We start from the raw sequence: 18,767 nt of genomic DNA on the forward strand, positions 1-18,767 counted from the left end.
CCCTGGGCTTCTCCCTCTCTACAACCACCCACCCCCATGTATCCCAACCCTTCATTCCTCTCCTCGCCCAAGCCCTGCTGAGTCCCCGAGTCACCCCTCTCAGGCTCCATCCACACAGTTTATCTTCCCTTGGAAAACACTTGACATGCCTTCTCAACTTTCTGCTGTGATGACACGACACCATTCCCTTCTTACCTCCCCGAAAAAAACAAACCCAAAAACCAGATCAGTGGGATGGAATTTCCAACAGTGGTCAAATTCACCCTGACACCAGCTGGGTGTGTATCAGGTTCAAGGCTACTATAGAACCCACAAGGACAACCTGCCCACAGGTGACCCAGCAGAGAGGAAAGCGGTGGTGTGCCCAGCACAGACAGAGGCACAGGCTCCCTCATCTACAGACCTTGATTAACTCTTCCCTGAATTGCATTTTTCCTCTGCTGTGCCTAAAGAATAGTGAACACAATGCAGAAATTTGGGGATCAGAGTTTGGATTGATCACATTCCCCTTGTTTTGTGTGTTGGTGCTAAATGCTGAGCCTGCCTTTCCTAACCGGTCCCATTTTCATTGTCCTACAATTTGAGCAGACAACAGGACTTGCTGTCCTTCACATCTGCCTTATGTAACTGTGCTCTGCATGTGGATGAACTGCTCCAATATCAGCTTTAACCACATTTTCCCATGTACATTCACAGCAATTTTGAGAGGAAGGAACATTAGGAACTCAATCCTATGAATCATCATCTTCCCTTAACACCACATGCGACCGGGCTTTCAAAGTCTGCCCACCAAGAGACACAGCCTCTGCAAAACCAGCTTGTGGAGGAAGAAGAAAAAGTCCCAAAGGCAGTCTGACCTGAAGCTTTATTTTCACAAGGGCTTTGTTAGACTCTCCTGTTCCCAGACAGTTCAGATTATTCACCCATTTGCCTGTGCCAGCAGAACAGCAAAGGACAGCAGTGCCCGCAGGGCTACCAGGAGACTCATGGCCACCACCACCAACAACCAAAGACCGAATCAGTGACTCCAAACACCACCCACTGATCCCATCACCTGACATACCTACACAGGTGTTTCTAAACCAGCAGATTTCACAGCAGGTAACCCAACTAATTCTTGCTTTCTTGCCAGACCCCCTCTCCCCAAGCCCACCACCCTACAGACAGAGGCTGATCCAGCAGAGACCACCAGGCTCCCTGACCCATCTGTCCTGCACCCCCTGCAGACAGTGAGGAGATACACGAGCCATGCTGGAAAACAAATGCTCAGCCTCTGCTGCCAAAGCTCCATTTCTTCTCATAAAAAAAGATACTTGGATAAATTCCTCTGAAGCTGATCTCTCTTCATCTGCAACAGCCTGAGAAATATTGATGTTCTTTTATCACAGAAGAATCTAGTTTGGGGTTGGTTTTTTTTTCATATTTTTTACTTCATACAGAAGTTTCTTCATTAACTCCAGAGCATTATAGTGCACAGCCAAATATTACTCTGTGCCTTTATTTTTTAAAAAAAGTTTCATAGTAAACATAAGAATTTATTCAAGTTATTATGTCACGTGAGAAAAGGATTTCCTCACCAAATTAAATTTGCAGGCTCTTGAGAAAGAAGTTCAGGATTAGGTCTCAACCTAAAAAAAGATGTAAAAAACAGATGTGGAGAATATATGTGAACTTTTAAAATAATAATAATGATGATGATGATGATGATGATGATGTGTGCACTTAAATCCAGAACAAATCTCTTAATTTGAATAACTCAACAGAGTTTAACTAATTTGAAATAGGACCTGGAAGAAATTACAGGAGTAGGTTTTTTTGGAATTCAGGTAATATACTGTAAATAATTTCTGTGACATTGTTAAATTGGGAGCCCTTTGCCATAGCTATACCCTTTTTGAAGAATAACCAGCTGGAAATAAACTGATGAAGCACAGCTAGTTATCTCTGGTAAGCCAGGACAGCCTCTCATTATTTACTAAAATCCTAAAGGAAAAAAGAAACCCACATTTAAAGGAAGCCACCACTGGCCTGTACATATTAGTTCAGAGGATGTTCAGTTAGACTGAGAAGAGAATATAACCAATAATTTTCTTATGATAGCTTGTACATGTTGGCTGCTGCTCCAAGGAAAGATAGATTAAATATCAGGTCTTTTTGGTTGGACTTCAAATTAAAAGCTTTGTGATGACCTTTCATTCCCAACAGGGTGTTTTGGGTTTGGCTGTTGGGGTTTTTTTTGAAGTCTATTAACCACATTAGGCCTTCCAGAACATTACCCTAAACAAAAATGGTTTCAAATGTAAGAGACAAAAATAGGATAGGAAATAAATACATCAACAGAGCTTTGGCCTACAAATTCTGTTCCAGAACCTCCCAGATTTCCATCCTACCACGGTCCTGCAGAGACAGACCCAGAGCCTGGTCATGGCCCCCAGGGCAGCTTTTGGCACATAAGTAAGGCCATAAGTAGAAAAAAGAAACAAACACTAAGTCCACACACCATAATGTTAAGCTGATTCACATGGAAATAACATTTTGCAACTTATTAAACACACACAACCAAACTCTTATAAAAATGTCACAGGCTCAGCCTGCAATGGGATTTAATATTTCTGACTTCCAACTAAGGAAGCTGCCATGGGAAAAGACTAGCCCTGACCTGCAGTCACAGAAAGGAACCAGGAAATACAGGTGTAGGAAATAAAATGCCCTTACCTATTGAATTTTAAAGAAGAGGGAAAGTAAAAAAAAAGGACAACCAGAGGAAAGTTTCTTAATTGTGTTTAAATCCACAAGGCCTTTGTTAGAGCAGAAGAAATTCAAGTGAAAGTGTCTCGAGTTCCCTCCCTGAAAATCCAGACAAGGCTGGCTAAAGACAGTTTTCTCATCACACTCCTTTCTCCCAAGATATTTCCATGGGAAAAAAAAAACAACCAGCAACAAACACTAATTTCCACTCTAATAATATACATGTTATTAAAAGAGCATTTCAGGCACTAGCTCCCAGCATGTGCCACAGGCCGCCCGGGACACAGCAGCCATTTCCTACTTGCATGTGCCAGATAAGCCCTTCCCACTCTTTCCTCCAGCTCTGATATTAAATCCAGAAAATTTCTCCTTACCCCTTTCTGCTCTTTCAGTTAACCTGATTATAGAAATACCTGCAGCATTTCTCTACAGCAGGGCAAAGCAGCAGTGTTGGGGGCAGCCTCCCTGGGAGCCAAGGCTGCTCAGCACACGATGCTGGGCCTTCATTTTTACACAAGCTTGGTTTTCAAAGACCACACCTTTTAGCACTCCTGAAACAAGTAGAATTTGATTTACTGCCAATATCATTCTCTTTCTAAAAGCTAGTCTACAAGACTAAAAAGGTACAAGTTGGAGCCCCAGAAAGTTCCAAGTAGCTGTAGCTCAATTTTATCTATCTCAGAAAAGGTTGCTGAGAAGTCATCAGCAAAGGGTTTCCTGCAGGACGAGGCTGGATTAGTCTTGTCAGCAGATTCAGCCAATTTCCAAATAACTCAAAGGTTGGAATACTATAAATAAAAATAATAATAACAATAAAACAAAAATCTAGATACGGATTTTCATCCCATACAAAAACATGAGAACATTCTTAGGATCAAATAAAAACTGAGGAGTCACAAGTGATTCCTTAAAATACTTTAAAGCTTTGTTTTCAGAAATTTTCAAACTTAGAAATTCTAAGAGCAATTTATAGACTGCAACAAAAGTTTTAGCACAGCCTTCCTTGGATTTAAAGATCAAATTTCTCAACTTTCTAGCATCTTATCATATGACAGCACATGATCAGCATCATCGTATACACAGCAGTGAAGAGAAAGTTGATGTGTCAGTTGCAGTGTAAAGGAACAGTTGAAATATTTGTAAAAGCAAGGCTTAGGGAGAACTTTTCCTGACAAGTTCACAATCCACCTAAACTACTCCAGATACTTTTTCAAGAGAGCACTTAGTAATTCACAGTTCTAAAGCAGATTTTTATGGCTTTTTAAACCATTCAAGCATGCTTTGCCCACCACAAGGACATTCTATATTCTGCACTGCTACAATTAAGAGTGCCACATACCGCAATTAATTTTTGAAGCCCACATACTTTAAAGGGTCGTTTAACAAAAGAATAGTACTCATTGCAATAATCTTATTTAACAAGTGCTAAATTTAGGATGACATAGACAATTTTAGATTATTGTATTTATCTTACCTGTACAAACATTTTATCCCTATTACAAATACTATTGCACATTTAAGTGATTTTTTTTAAAGTCACTCTCACATCCATCTTCTGGACAAGCAATAAGCAAAGACCCAGCATACAAACAGTGAGCATCTGCCATGAATAGGGAAGTAAACAGCAACTTAGCAGACAAGTGCAAAGGAATCTAAATCAAACCCCAACACAGCCATTACTTAATGAATTCCCCACCCCAGATGCACTACTGTTACAAGAGATATCACGTCAGCTCTTTAACAAGGCTTAACACTACAAAATGAACCCAGCTAGCAGGTAAAATGTTCTTAAAACACTTTCTTACAGCAAGGGAGAATTACTGGATTTTCTCTGAAAAGCAAGGAGAGCACTTATTTTCACCTCCGCATCAGGGGTTAAGGTAAAGTCAATCAACTGAACCACTGACTCTCTAGCTACATTGTACAAAATGTATGGATTTTAAAATATGCTGATTTTGCATTGTGTTTTCCTTTGTGGCAATTATAGCTCTAGTACAGGCTTATGTGTGGCCACTGCTGTGTGCTGTATATAGTGATACAGCTGCTTTCACCTTTCTGCAATTAAAAAAAATATTTTGTTCACTTTAATCTTGCAAGAGAAATAAAACTCTGAAGACCTGCTACCATCAATGTAAGGGAAGAATTTAAAACCAGGTAAATTTGCATGGTAATTTTGGTCAGACTTAAGAAAAGCTGCAGCTCTGGGAATGGTCTTACATTTCAAAATATACAGCATGCTTAAAATACAGACTGAATATAATGCTTGAAACCAATGCATAAACTCTGGGTCAGGGATGTTAAAATGTTGGTACACAAGCACCTTAGAAATAGTACAGTATACAGCCTTTTTTTTTTTTTTTTTTTTTAAACTGAGCTCATTAAAAAAGGGGAACAGGCTTTCAAAACCAATTGTTCATGTCTGTCTTTGACCTGTAAGAGTAATTAACATTTCAGGATGTTTTAGATCTTCTAGTTAAACCACTCCTTCCATTTTTCCTTTCACACAATTAAATCCTTCTCCTTGGCACAGATCATAGTCCATTCTGACTCCTAAATATGTTTCTTCTGAGAAAGACACATGCAACATTGTACTAAGTTGATGGAAAAACTGAATACATGTTGTTCAGGATGGAAGCAACGATGATCTATGAGGAGTGTTGTTTACTTAATTCAGCCAGGCTAGGAAGTGACTTTAAAACAGAGCTGCAGCACTCTGCTGCACCCTGCACAGAGATGCAGAATCACCCACCTGTTACCACACAACTGTGTTCTTTGTAGCAGTATATAAGCACTATGGATAATGCAGATCATAGAACACCACACTGGTTTGTGTTGGGAGAGACCTTAAAGATCACCTAGTTCCACATCCCCTGCATGGGCAGGGACACCTCCCACCAGCTCAGGTTGCTCCAAGCCCCATCCAACCTGCCCTTCAACACTGCCAGGGATGGGGCAGCCACAGCTTCCCTGGACAACCTGGGCCAGGGTCTCACCACCCTCACACCAAAGAGAACAAATTTCCTAATACCAAACTGCATTCTGCCTTCTTCCAGTTTGAAACTGTTTCCCCTTGTCCCATCCCTCCCTCCCCAGCTTTCCTGGAGCCCCTTCAGGCACTGGAAGGTGCTTTAAGGTCTCCCTTGAGAGTTCTCTTTTCCAGGCTAAACAGCCCCAGCTCTCTCAGCCTGTCTCTTGGGTCTCTAAGTCTGAGACCTCTATTTTACCAGGCTGTCAGTAGGACCCAAAGTAGCTCCAGAGCCCTGCTCCTGCAGCAGTGGGACTTAGAGCTTTGTCTGGTCCAGCCCCTCCATCCCCATGGGACCCCTCCTGAGGGGTCCAGCAGCACCTTTGCAGGACAAGGCACAGCAGCAGCTCTCCTTACAGCACTCGTCCCCATCACTGGCAGTTCCACATCTTTCACAGACTTAATAAACTTATGAAGAGCAAAACAGGCCTAAGAAAACCCATCTCTTCTAATTATGTCCAGTAGTTACAAAAATAGAATTCAAAGGTTGTTCTTCAGCCTTTGTTTCTTCAGGAGATGAGACTGCTCTGCTGCTGTGGGTCTGCATCTCCCATGCGGTCCTTGGGTAAATCAGGGTAAACACTCATGGAAACAAAGAAACTTCGAATTTTCAGGAAAAGTGGTATAGAAATCAAAGTGAAATTCTCTAGTTTCCTTCAATGAAAGAAAAACTGCAGAAAGAGCACAACCCTCATAGCTGTAAAATCCACCAAAAACACATTCAGAAGTAACCAAACAGGGAGAAGCAGCTTCACAGGGAGTTCTCATCTTACCAGGCACTGAGAACCCAACTGCAAGATGATTAAATGAGTTACCCTGCTGACAGAAATCCATTTATGAAATATATGCTCTATACCTTTTAAGGTACAAAGGTCACAGTTTATTCGTTCTCTTTCCACACACAAAAAGTAGCTCAGTAAAAATGTTGTAATGGCTTTTTTCCTTTCTCTCATGAAATTAATGAATCAAAATTTCATCTCTAAAAATCAGAGGCAATACAACTAGAATCACAGATAAAGCACACATGAAACACACAACATATATGTTTAATCAAAAAGTGTACTGTGCTTATCCAAAGTACATGTACCTTTCCAGTATGTGTACCGTGGAATCATTATCATCAACATCAGAATCAGGGTAGCTAAGCACCAACAAGGCAGTCACAAAGACTGCAAATACCAAATATTCCGCAAAGAATCAGAAACCAGCAACATTGCACAACAGATTATAAAACACCCTCTTATCTCACTAGATGCTACCTCAGCTTCCTTTATTTCTCTGCAAATTCTGATTTCCACCTCAGGTCCATCAGGAGTTAGAAAAAGACCAGAAGCTGCCACCGCTGCCTCAGACTGACTGGCTCGTTGCTGCATGGGGCAGAAACACCTGGGGGGCTGGAAGGCTGTTGGGTGCAACGGTATCTTGTGAGACTGATCCAGGAAGATAATCTCACAGGACTGTGAAGATGAGCCTCTGAAGAAAAGAAAGGGATGTGGAAAGAGAACTAGTGCATTTGTAAACACCCTGGGGCAGTGCAGACAGTGTTAAAGGACCCAGTTCTTGTAACTTCCAGGAGTTACAAGGTGGAGAAGAAGGAAGAGGAAGAATGAGAAGCAAGATGACATTAAACTGATTTTTAAAAGCCCACTGAAAAGCTTTATGAGGTGGCAGCCGTTTTTAACAAAGCCTTCCTAAAAACGCACCCAGGAAGGAGGGAGCAGGTTGATAAACCACCCTGCATAATCCTGCCCCAACCTGTAACAAAACCAGACCAGCATCAGCCACACCCCTTGCACCCAGAGCCTGGGCTTCAGCAGCAACACCGATTCCTTTCTTAGGTCCCATCTTAGTCCCTGCTGTCTCTTCTGTTATACTCTTCAGGCAAAGCTCACACCCCAACCACAGACCCTCAAGGTTCAGTCATCCACTCTCACCATCTCCATGCCAAGAGTCCATCCAACACAGTCTGCACTTCCCATCAACCCTCATTACAAACCCAATTGTGTAGCAACATCACAAGAAATGGAAGCAAACTACAGATAGATATTAGTGAGGCAAAAAACAGCCAACATCCACAGGCCTGTTTATTTCCAAGAGTCGCTTTTGAACATCTGACTCAGTAATCTCAAGTGCCTCGCTGCACACCCAGCAGTCTGCAGCCCAAACCCAAAGCTACTTAGAGGAAAAGTTCTCTTTCAAGGCCACATGTGACTGAGCACTAGCCTCTTTTCTCCCCCTGCCTCAATCCACCTGAAACATAACTCCAAAAAATACTTTAATACATGAAGCTTTGTGTTTAATGCCTCCATTTTCTTTAGAGGAGGAACTGCTGTTTCCAATAAGCTTTGTAGCTTCAGTGGTTGAACCACACCAGCCAGACACCTCAGCACACATACACTGTAACTTCCTCATAGCATGGGAGGTCAAGATGGTCTCTGGAAGCAGTGAGAACTGCTGCTTTTCTCCTCTCCCACTTCAAGCCTTCCACAGGAGCAGCTGAGGTGCTGCTGTAGTGTATATCCAGGTAGGGGCTTGGGCACAGTGCTTGAGTGGGAGGTGGAAAGTGAACAGAAACTGAAGTAGTCAAGCCACAAAGAGAAACCCCACAAAATATCATTTATTCCAGAGAGTTTAAAAAGAGGTTTTGCTTCATTTCCCTCTCCCAACCACAGATACTTGCTACAAGTTTCTTTCTTCTATACTTTGAAAGAAGGCTTAATCCCCTTCCACGTACAAGGATTCAGAGCATTGTCTATAGCCTGGAGGAAACCACAGGGTGCCTTCCTAGCAGGATCATGTGGGAACCCATCCAGTTGGCTTCATTTACATGAGACTATAAAAATAAGGTGTAGAATTGACCTGGGTCCAAACACACTCTTCTGAAAGCACCTGTGACTGACACCCAGTCCCTCCATGTTGTGAGGCACCATGTCTCTTCCCCAGAGGAGGTGCCTGCAGGAGCTAAGGTCTCCTGCATACGCCCCAAATGGCCTCAGCCTTAAATCAGGCCAGTGCCTGCCTTGTAGATAAACACAGCTAGGACCCAGAAATAAACTGGGTTCAGACACTCCTCAAAGAGTTGAGGCCAGGAGACACTTGCAGAGCACACTCACTGCACTGTGAAAGAGCTGGTCAATGACGTCTACTTTCCTCTTACATTACACCTAGAAGAGGTGTTGCCCATCTCCCCTCCCATTATGACAATGCTTTGACTTAGTGAACTGAGGTGATGCATTCCACATTTCCATCCCCATCTGCAATAGTCATTGGAGCCTTTACCAAAGCCTCCCAGCTACTACACTGGCAGCTAAGGGAAGGGTGAGCATACCTGAGACTTCGTGCTTCCAAGACAGGAGATTCTTCCATTCTCAGGTAAGAAGTTAATCCCAAGAGGAAGCATTGGAACCTGCTGGATGTGCAGGGTTGTTAGCCACAGGTCTCACCTCCCTCCCAGACAGTTCACATGTCCGAAGATAGAGCAACCAGGTGTTGGATGGAGCCTTCCCCATCAGCATGCTGCTTTCTTGGGTCCCTTCTGAGCTGACACACGGCATCTGGCAGCACATCTGACAAGTCACCACTGCACGGTCCATTTTTGTAATAAGTGACCACAAATGCCTGAGTTCACCAACCACTACTTGAGGTGGGCCTGAGACCAGCCTAAACTGACAGTGCTTAGGGTCTGAAATGAGACTCCAAAGCAAGCTTGCTATTTAAAGGCCAAGTGATCACTGCTACCTGACACCAATGGGGCTCAGAAGCTCCTAGCAGCCTAGAAGAATTTATAGCTCAAACTTGCTTTAGGTAACTTCCGTCCAGTTCTAGAGTCTGCCACACATCTGAGGACCAGCAGATTATCAGCTGCAGCTTTTCTCACTTTTTTTTTTAAGAGGGAAATTACAGAAGGAAATCTCCATTTGTTTCCTGGAGCAGTACTGCAGGAGCTTCAAATCAGCAAGGCCCTCACAAGAAAAATAATTCCCCAATATTACACATTATTCTCTCCCCTCACTTGTCCCTTCTGCCTGTGCTGGAATTTCCTGGAGATGACAGGCTGCAGTCAGACTGAGCTGCCACAAGGACTTTTCAAATGTAAGGTTAACAAACGATGTTGCACACATCTTTACAGCTTGTGCAAACATCAAATTAGAAACCTGGAGGGCACCAAGGGCTGGTGCTACAACCCCAGAAGCATGTGCTAAAACCACCACACAAGACAGAACATCACCTGAAGAGCCAGGATCACAGCTGGGCTATAAGCAGCCATCCTAGGTCATTCTGAACAATTTTTTTTCCCTCTATCCCATGGCCTAATACCAGTGGTTGTGCATTTTCTCTGCTTCTGGTAAAAATTGTATAGTTGCACCAACATTAAATACATGCAAAGACACCCATGTTGGTCATGTTTGCACTATTTGCCAAAGGACAAGCTATTCTCAACCTCCATTAGTAATCAAAGGCAATTTAAGTCTTATTGTCATTGAGAGAAAAGCAAGCCCATTTTATTAGTGCAACACTTGCTTTATTATCTACACTCTTCAAAACAAACACTGGTATTAGAGAAACAAATGCACATAACCATGGCATTTTCCCTTTAATTAATCAGTAAAACCTCCAACAAAACCAAACCCATTTGGAATCAGTTTTACAAGATCTAGATACTTCCAAATGTTTCAGCAGAGCATGGCACAGGCCTGCAGCACAGAGATACATCCACGGGAAATGCTGAGATTCCTCCCCCTGCACCGTTCTGTTTTAACAGACATAACTGATTCTGTTCAGTCAACCACTACAGCTGTATTAGCTCCAGTGAGTACAATGGGTCACCCAAAACGTGGCTCTAACTGAAAAAATCCAGAGCTCGAGGAAAAGCAGTGTTAAAAAGCTGCTTTTGTACAAAAATCTGGAATAAACACCATAACTTTAATCCTTCAAGGCCATGCCAGCAAGAGAAAGGAACATCTATTTTAGAAGCAGATATAGGCAATGCCTGGTTTAGAGTGCTTTTGTAAAATAAATAGTTCTCCATAGATGAAGTGATCAGCTGCCATTTGTTCTTTTTAATAAAACCTTGTTTTATAGAATATAAACAATCTTTTATTATTTAGCAAAAGAAAAAAAAAACAAACACCTTTCTCCATCTGTTCAGTCTTACTGGGTTTAAGGCAGTTGTAAGCACTTGAAGCAACAGACAATGGCATGTGGACAAGTCAAATACAGTACAGCTTTCCCAAAAAAAACCATTAAAATAGACTAGCATGTGAGCAAAAAATGCCCATTTCCTTTTGGGTTTTCATTTTCTTCAAGAAAGCTAGGAACAAAACCAGTTAAGTTTACTTCCCTAACCAAAAATACCAAGAAGTTCATTTTAATGCAAAAGTGATGCAGAGATTCATAACAGGATCAAATACTACTTAAAATGTTTAATTTTCCTTTAATAAGCAAGGAATTAAGATCAAATTGAATACATAAAAAAGGGCCAAATAAAAAAAACCCCACAGATGTTATTTGAGCCTGCATTCTCCTGTTTTCCTCAGAGCTCATGAATAAGTGTTTTGTATCCCTCTGTAGCAAACAACTGAAGAACAGATGATATTAGATCTTAAGTTACTCCTTCCTTGATAGTTTAAGCAACCTGTATATCCCCATAATATGGCATCTCATTTTACCCATTACTCCCACTGCATATTTAACCATCATACAATCCAGCTGTTATGCTGTATTAACATAAACCAGCAAAATTTATTTTCCAACAATTCACTGTGAAAACCTGATTGTGCACACAGAGACACCTGATCTGAATTCAGACGTGCAGGCACTTACATGGGAAATTCTGGAAAAGGAGGGGAGAAATCCTGCCAGCTCCAGAAATATGCTTATTTGGAATAATTTAGTAGCTACAGTAGGATTAGAAAGCCTGTGGTAGGTTTAGTAGGGGTAAAAGTTTGGGTTTTTTTCTTTAAAAAGCATTGTTAGAGTGATGATGAACTGAAAGCCCAGGTGCACAAGACCACGGAAGCCCGAGAAGAAACATCTTCAAAAAAAATAAAATTCAAGATTAGTACAATTATGAGTTTAGCTATTTTTTTCCTTCTGGGATTAAGTAGAAGGGGTATCACCCACACACCACTCACAGTACATACCTGGAGCAAGCCAAGACACTGCTAACAAACAAAATAGTCACTCTGGAAAGTTTCTGGCACAGATTTATTGCACCAAATTTAGAACTCAGTCTAAACTCATGAATCCCTATGGACGACTGGCTGGGAACTAAAATGCTGCCTAGGACTTAAGAGGTGTTCAGTGACACCCTTTGTTCCCAAGTCAAGTTATCACAGGAGACACAGTACACTTGTGATCCCCTCCTTGCACCAAATTCTTGGTGTCCTTTGCATGGGCATGATCATATGCAGGGAGAAAGTCAGAACAGCTCAGAAGATCCACAGCACCCAAGCTAATTCAGAATGGACAAAATGCCCAACCAGCAAGCTGTTCTGGAGCCTCCAAAAGGAGATATGATTTTATTCCTTTGGAGGACAATGAGATTTTATTCAGGGATCTGGGAAGCTGGCTTTATGATTTGAAGTTCTGTCCATTCCAGAGCAAGGGACCCATCTAAAACATAAAACTGACTATTTTCTGGTTTATGTGGAAACCGGACTTAAAGAGATCTACAAGTACTCTTTGGGAAGAAATAAGAGGGACCACACTTTCCCTTTTACACACCAAACGCTTCACACTCTTTCACCAACAGACCAAAGCCTTTTTCTTATTTGCTCCACAGAGGTGAAAAGGATGCAAAGAGGAGCCAAGATTTTTCTCTCTCTCTCTGTCAATATAAAGAAAAATCATCACACCAGACACAGCAGGAATTTCGAAGTACTGCCATCTTGCAGTTCTGACACCTGGTCCAGACTCCACTAAGAAGAGGCTGCAGCCATCACTGAGATGGTGCAGAGAAAGTAGCAGGACAACTGGCTCTGGGCAGCGAGGCTGGCTCCGCAGTGCAGAGCAGTGGGAAAGCAGTGAGTTGGTTACACCATTTTGGAGCTACATAGACACTGGACGAAGGTTGTTTCTAGCTGATCTCTCAACTCCATGGAAAAAAAGCAACTCTCCCCTTCCTTGCAAAGCCAGATTTCAGGCAAAAATCAACATCAGGATAGCCCCATGTTTTCTAGGAGGCCAATATAACTTCAGGGAAATAATGCATTTCCAGATGTAACTTCAATTTCACATGTGCAAACTTAAACAAGAGTAAAACCAGTTCTGCTTCTGCATGACCATTTCCAATATTCTCCAATCATCATTTGCAGAAAGATCATGTCTCTTCCAACAGGAGTGTCATACATCTCACCTGACATCCCTCTGGCTGCCTTTTCTTCTGCCTACATGCTCTCTGGGTATCATGCATCAGCACTTCTTTGTTTTCTGGCCAGCCAGACCTACCACCAAACCTACTGAACACAGAGGTAAGGATCCTGCTGCTGACTCTGTCATGATAAGTCTAAAAACTGAACTTCCCCTGATGAGATTATAGTAGCAAGCTCTTTTCAGCACTCCACCCCAAATCAAGCCCTCCAGCAGGGTGCCCAAACCATGGGAGATCTATCACTATCTCCCTCCTCTGCAATCTGGTCCTTACAACACAGCTTCTACCCACCACCTACCCACCCTTCCCCACCTCTGCAGCACCTCTCATCTCTCAAGAACATGCAGAACCCAATACCTCCAATAACCAACAGCCAAATTGCTCTTGCCACCCTTTTAGCTCATCATTACCAGCACCACTGAGGTTTCTCCAGTCCTTCTAGTACACCCCACAACACACCAAGGCACCAATCTGCTCATACATGTAAGGAAGTATGGGGAGGGACTTTTTACAAGGACTTGTAGTAAGAGGACAAGGGATAATGGTTTTAAACTAAAAGAGGAGAGATTTAGGTGAGAGATCAGGAGGAATTTGTTAGTGTGAGGGTGGTGAGACACTGGAACAGGCTGCCCAGGGAAGCTGTGGAAGCTCCATCCTTGGAAGTGTTCAAGGGCAGGTTGGATGGGGCTCTGAGCAGCCTGTTCTAGTGGGAGGTGTCCCTGCCCATGCAAGGGAGTTGGAACCCAATGACCCTTAAGGTCCCCCCCCACTCTAACCATTCTATGATTCTGTTAAACACACCAGTTAGACCACGTTCAAGTGCAAACACTACGAAGATGACAGCTTGCAACATCAATCTTTTCCCCCATCAGCTGTGGACAAAAGACGACCCAAGGGACCAGAAATATCCTTTAGCTCAAGTTTGGAGTTTATTTTAAGTCATTTCCTCTCATGGCAACGAGACCCCACACGTCTAGCATGAGATGTTTAACAAGGACAAACAGAGCACACAACAAACCCTTGGGCAAAATGTACTCAAAAGCAAAAGAAAATCCTTATTTGATTCAAAGGCAGAATCTGAAGTCTGACCCAGCTCCATTTCATTTACTGAACTGGAGAAGCAGTCTATTAATAGCTCAGTGCTGTATCCCTATCCTGCTTCTCCATGTCAGGGCAACAGCTCTACTAACCAATGCCACTGATACAGGCACATGTTTTCATATTGACACTGTAAAGCAGAGCTAAGCCAGTTGTTTCAATTTAAACAGAAGTCCCTATCTCAAGAATTTATTCAAAACAGACAAAGGTAGGGAGAGTTAATTTAATGAGCACAGAGCTGTATCAGGTTCAAGCTTTGTGATACAATTTCCCTCTTTGCTTCTCCCAAACTAATTTTCTAAATTATTATGTTCACTTACACTACAAAGTTTACCCAGCCAGTAAATTAATAGCAGAGACAGTAACCAGCTACTATTTCAACATCAGATGAATGCTGCCAGCCAACAAGAACACCAACAACCAGTGAAAATCCTCAAGATCCAGAAAAAAATTCCCTGGATTCTTGATACAGGGGCACATGACATCCTCCTCCTTCCACATAATTTAACTCCACATAATTTAATTTTGACAGAAGTGACTTGCCAGCTAGAATTGAACTTGCTTAAACATTGTCCATGTCACAAGCTCCCTCTTTTAACCATGCAAACGTATGTGCTTACACAAAACCACCTGCGCCATGGACCTTTGGCAGTGCTTTGAACTACCAGATCTTGTAAATGGACACAAGATGAAAAACACCACTTAAAAATGTAATAAAATAGTTACATAGGCATCATGGCCTTTTCTCATGTATAAGGTATCACACTTGGAAATAAACTGCATGCTTTTCTTCCTTTCCCCCACTCAAGCCACAATCTTTCCTCAAAGCAAAAATTATCAGTCTTAGAAACAAAAATTAGTAAGTTCATATAGGTCTAGAATTAATGGTTTTAAACACTCTTTTTATTCACTTCCCATTAAAACAAATTCTCATCTCATCTTGAATATTCATGCCATATTAAAATCAGTCAGCTATCAACCAATTTGGATGAGTTTCTCATTTAAAGAACAAAAATAGGTCAAGAAAATGTACTCACATCAATATGAAACAAATTAAAGAAACATTCAGAAATGCATCCACATTTCAAACTTAATTTTCAGTTAAGATCCATGCCCTTCAAAAATTTCAGACTCCCCAATACCTGAGTGACTCAAGACATAAAATGCCCTGACACTTATTTTTTTTCTGGTTCAGGCAGTCTGCAAAGGCTGGCATGAAAAGGAAAAAGTGCTATAAAACTGTGAAATAAAACACTTCTCTTGTAAAGGTAATGAAGTTTTTCCCAACGGAATTATATGGCCAGAAGCCTGGCAGAGAAGCTGCAGGGTAAGGAATGGCCACCGCAAAGCGCTGTGTCTTGTTGTGGTTGTTCTATCTTGGCTTGGTGGCCATTTAGAAAATGCGGTCAGAGCTATTCTCATACCCTTGATTTCTAATTTCAGCTAGATGGGCAGGGAAGGAGACTTGACCTCTGCCCATCCTTCACTCTTACATCGCTCCCCAAACACCTCTAACATCTGATACCTGAACTGAGCTGTCCCAGGGAGCAGCAAGGACGCCCAGGAAGAGCACCTGGAGGCCCAAGCGCCTTCAGGACACTGGTGTCCACCTAAGCAGCAGTACACATAATGGAGAACAAGTATTGGACAACCAGGGGAAAAAGGCTGGCTTCCTTGCAGTGCTCCCAACAGACATTTCTCAGCTCCCCACTATGGGTACAGCAACAGCAGGACCAGACAGCCCAGCCCTTCCTCATTTTCAGCAAAGGAAATTAAAATTAAATACAATCAAAAGCTCAGCATTCACAGTCCAAGTGAGAACCATAACGTACTATGAGGTCTTTGCATTCTAGACAGTACAAGGTTTCACTCTTCTGCAGTTTTCCTACATGTTCCCAAAGGGCCCAAGATGGGCATTTTGAAGCTATTCATCTAACTAAAAACACTATTTGGCTTGCCCGCAGTGCAGTGGCGAAAGCCTATATTCCTTATTCATGACCCAACATTTTACTTAGGAGCGAAACGCTGAAATACTGTTAGGCTGAAGCCTCACCACACAGCCATTCTGTGCCACCAATCAAAATTAATTATAGCTGTTGAAAACCTTAGACTGCAAACCTTTCCAAACTGCAAGGGCAAGCTAATCCTGCTCCATGACTTCAGTTTCAGGAAGGAACAATAAACGTATTCTCTAGCTTGAATTTGACAGCAGCTTCCACATCTTCAGACAGGTCTAACCCCCAGATCTTGTTTGGTTAGCATTCGGATCCTGCCCTAATCCAAGCCATGATCTCGGTTCTGAACCCTAAAGCCATCCTTTCAATGAAATAAAGCCACTGAACAAGAATGGCTCGCAAGGTCTTTGTGCAGACGGACAAAAAAAAGAGACAGACACACAGGCAACAGTACAACTGGCCTGCAAAAATGCTGAGCAAGGACAGAGGATTAAAGCCTGCGTGGAACCTCAGTACTGTTCACTTTCAACTCTCCAGCTCTAAAAGTAACAAGCACAAGTGCATCTCCAGAAAAAGACGCGGAGTAGTTTGTTGCCATTTTTCTACAGAAAGGCTCTGGGGTGGGTTTTGATGGTTCGAGACGGCAGAGGAAGGAATTTTGTCTCCAAGACCACGGCGACGGTGGCTTCCACTGCCTACCGCTGTGGATCTGAACTCCACATTTCTACAGAGACAAACAGGGGGCACATCCGCCTGGCACAGCTTCAGGAAAACCTTCCAAATGCCGTGAATACAGCGATTACTTAACAGCATCGGGATGTTTCCCCAACATAACTCCCAAGCTGAATTCGAGTACTCTGCAAGTCAAAAGCCCAAGACAACCCACAGCTATTCACACCTTCTCCTGTTCGCTTCCTTCCTGCGAATTCATCCCAAAAGCAAAAGCTTTAATCCCCACGGTGATTAAGGTCTTTTGTCATTCAGTTCGACCTTCTCAATCCAGACCCACGCACTGGCTTTCAAAACTCACATACCAGCTCACCTTACCTGGCCCGTGGCATCACCCCCAAATCCCAAGGGTGAGCAGACACATCAGTGTTTCAGGAGAACCAGCACCCTCCCTGCTTCTAGGGATTCACACCTATTTCTCTCCAGCAGTCAAATAATAAAGGGAGATTTCTTTCTACAATTCGAGGCCTAAAAATTTATACATTCAATTGAAAATACCTAGCAGAGAGATGGGATTTAAACTGATGAACGTATAATGGAAACTTGTGGGAACTAGAGAATTATTACAGATTATTTCTTTGCGTGCAGTCAGTTAAATGATTCATAAAGAAATGTAAGCAGGAATAATAAAACCAATCACCAGGTCAGGTTCATACTGCAATTTCCCAATCTCTCCCTCAAGTGTAAATGACCAAAACACTGAAATACCAAGACACTGCTTTCTCCAATACATGTAGCAGTATTTTATAGCTAAAGCAAATGTGTTACACAAAGTATGTTGCAAATACACCTACTGCAACTCCCCTAAATTCAGCAACAAGACAGGTGGGATGGCTCTGCGGTGACCAAGGCGGCCTGCGACAGCATCAGCCCCTTCCTCTGGACAAACCTTCCTTCCCACAGCATCCCAGTTACCACCGTAAATTAACTCCAGACCGCCAAGGGCGCTCAGGACTCTGTTTGAAGCCAAAGACCAGGCCAAAATCTCTCCCCACAAAAGCACCCTCCTCGGCCCACCTCCCCTTCAGATCCTCTTGGCGATTTCCCACAGCCTCTCCTCTTCCCTACGAGCCCCCCCCCCACCCTCCAGGCTGGGGGGCAAAGGGGAAAAACCTCTCACCACCAGCCCATGGGGGCTGTACCTCTACATTCCACATCTCTAATAAAAGCCAGGGAAACACACAAGTGCAAAGCCTGACAAATGCTCCCCATAGCTCTTAAGGAAGTAGTGCTGCAGTGAGTAACCATTATTTTGTGTAATTAAATAATTAGGGTAGAAATAATAAAGATGTGGCTGTAGATCCATCACAGGAAGCTGGGAGTGATTTACAAACAGATGGGACCACCACTTAAAAAATAAACAATCAGGCACTCAGGCTTATTAGATCACATTATTTACATGCTATTTGAGAATAGTCCCATAGGTCATAAAGCTCAATTAGGCAGTGAGAGTTTAAGGACTCCAAACTGTACAAAAGAGTTAAATCTTCTAGCTCCTACCAAAATTAGAGTAATCAAATAATAGCTCGAGAACAAAATTTGTCTTAGCTTTTTCTCTTAGATAGGTCTCATTCAAATGGACACTAACAGAAATGAGGTAACATGCTAAAAGCCTCACAAGGAAAAAAACTACACAATAATGCTATTGTCATTTTTACAAAAGTGGGAAGATAAAAAACTCTAAGAAAAGGCTAACAGCCATGTCCCAAACCAGTAAAAGACACTATCTAAACCTTCAGATATTACTGGATGACTTCACTCTAAAGACCCAGAGCTCAAATCAGATCTTTTATATCTCCTTTTTAAAAGGCATTTGGCTAGATAAGTCTTTGACCAGTTC

The 18,767-nt window shown here is 42.5% G+C and overlaps 1 protein-coding gene across 9 annotated transcripts in view; it reads right to left on the reverse strand.

Moving 5' to 3' along the window:
• WNK2 (WNK lysine deficient protein kinase 2) overlaps window positions 1-18,767 on the reverse strand; it is a 115,549-nt gene that overhangs the window by 94,754 nt on the left and 2,028 nt on the right. The window lies entirely within an intron of this gene.

The sequence above is a fragment of the Apus apus genome, chromosome 9 (assembly GCF_020740795.1).
Source record: "Apus apus isolate bApuApu2 chromosome 9, bApuApu2.pri.cur, whole genome shotgun sequence".
NCBI lineage: Eukaryota > Metazoa > Chordata > Aves > Apodiformes > Apodidae > Apus > Apus apus.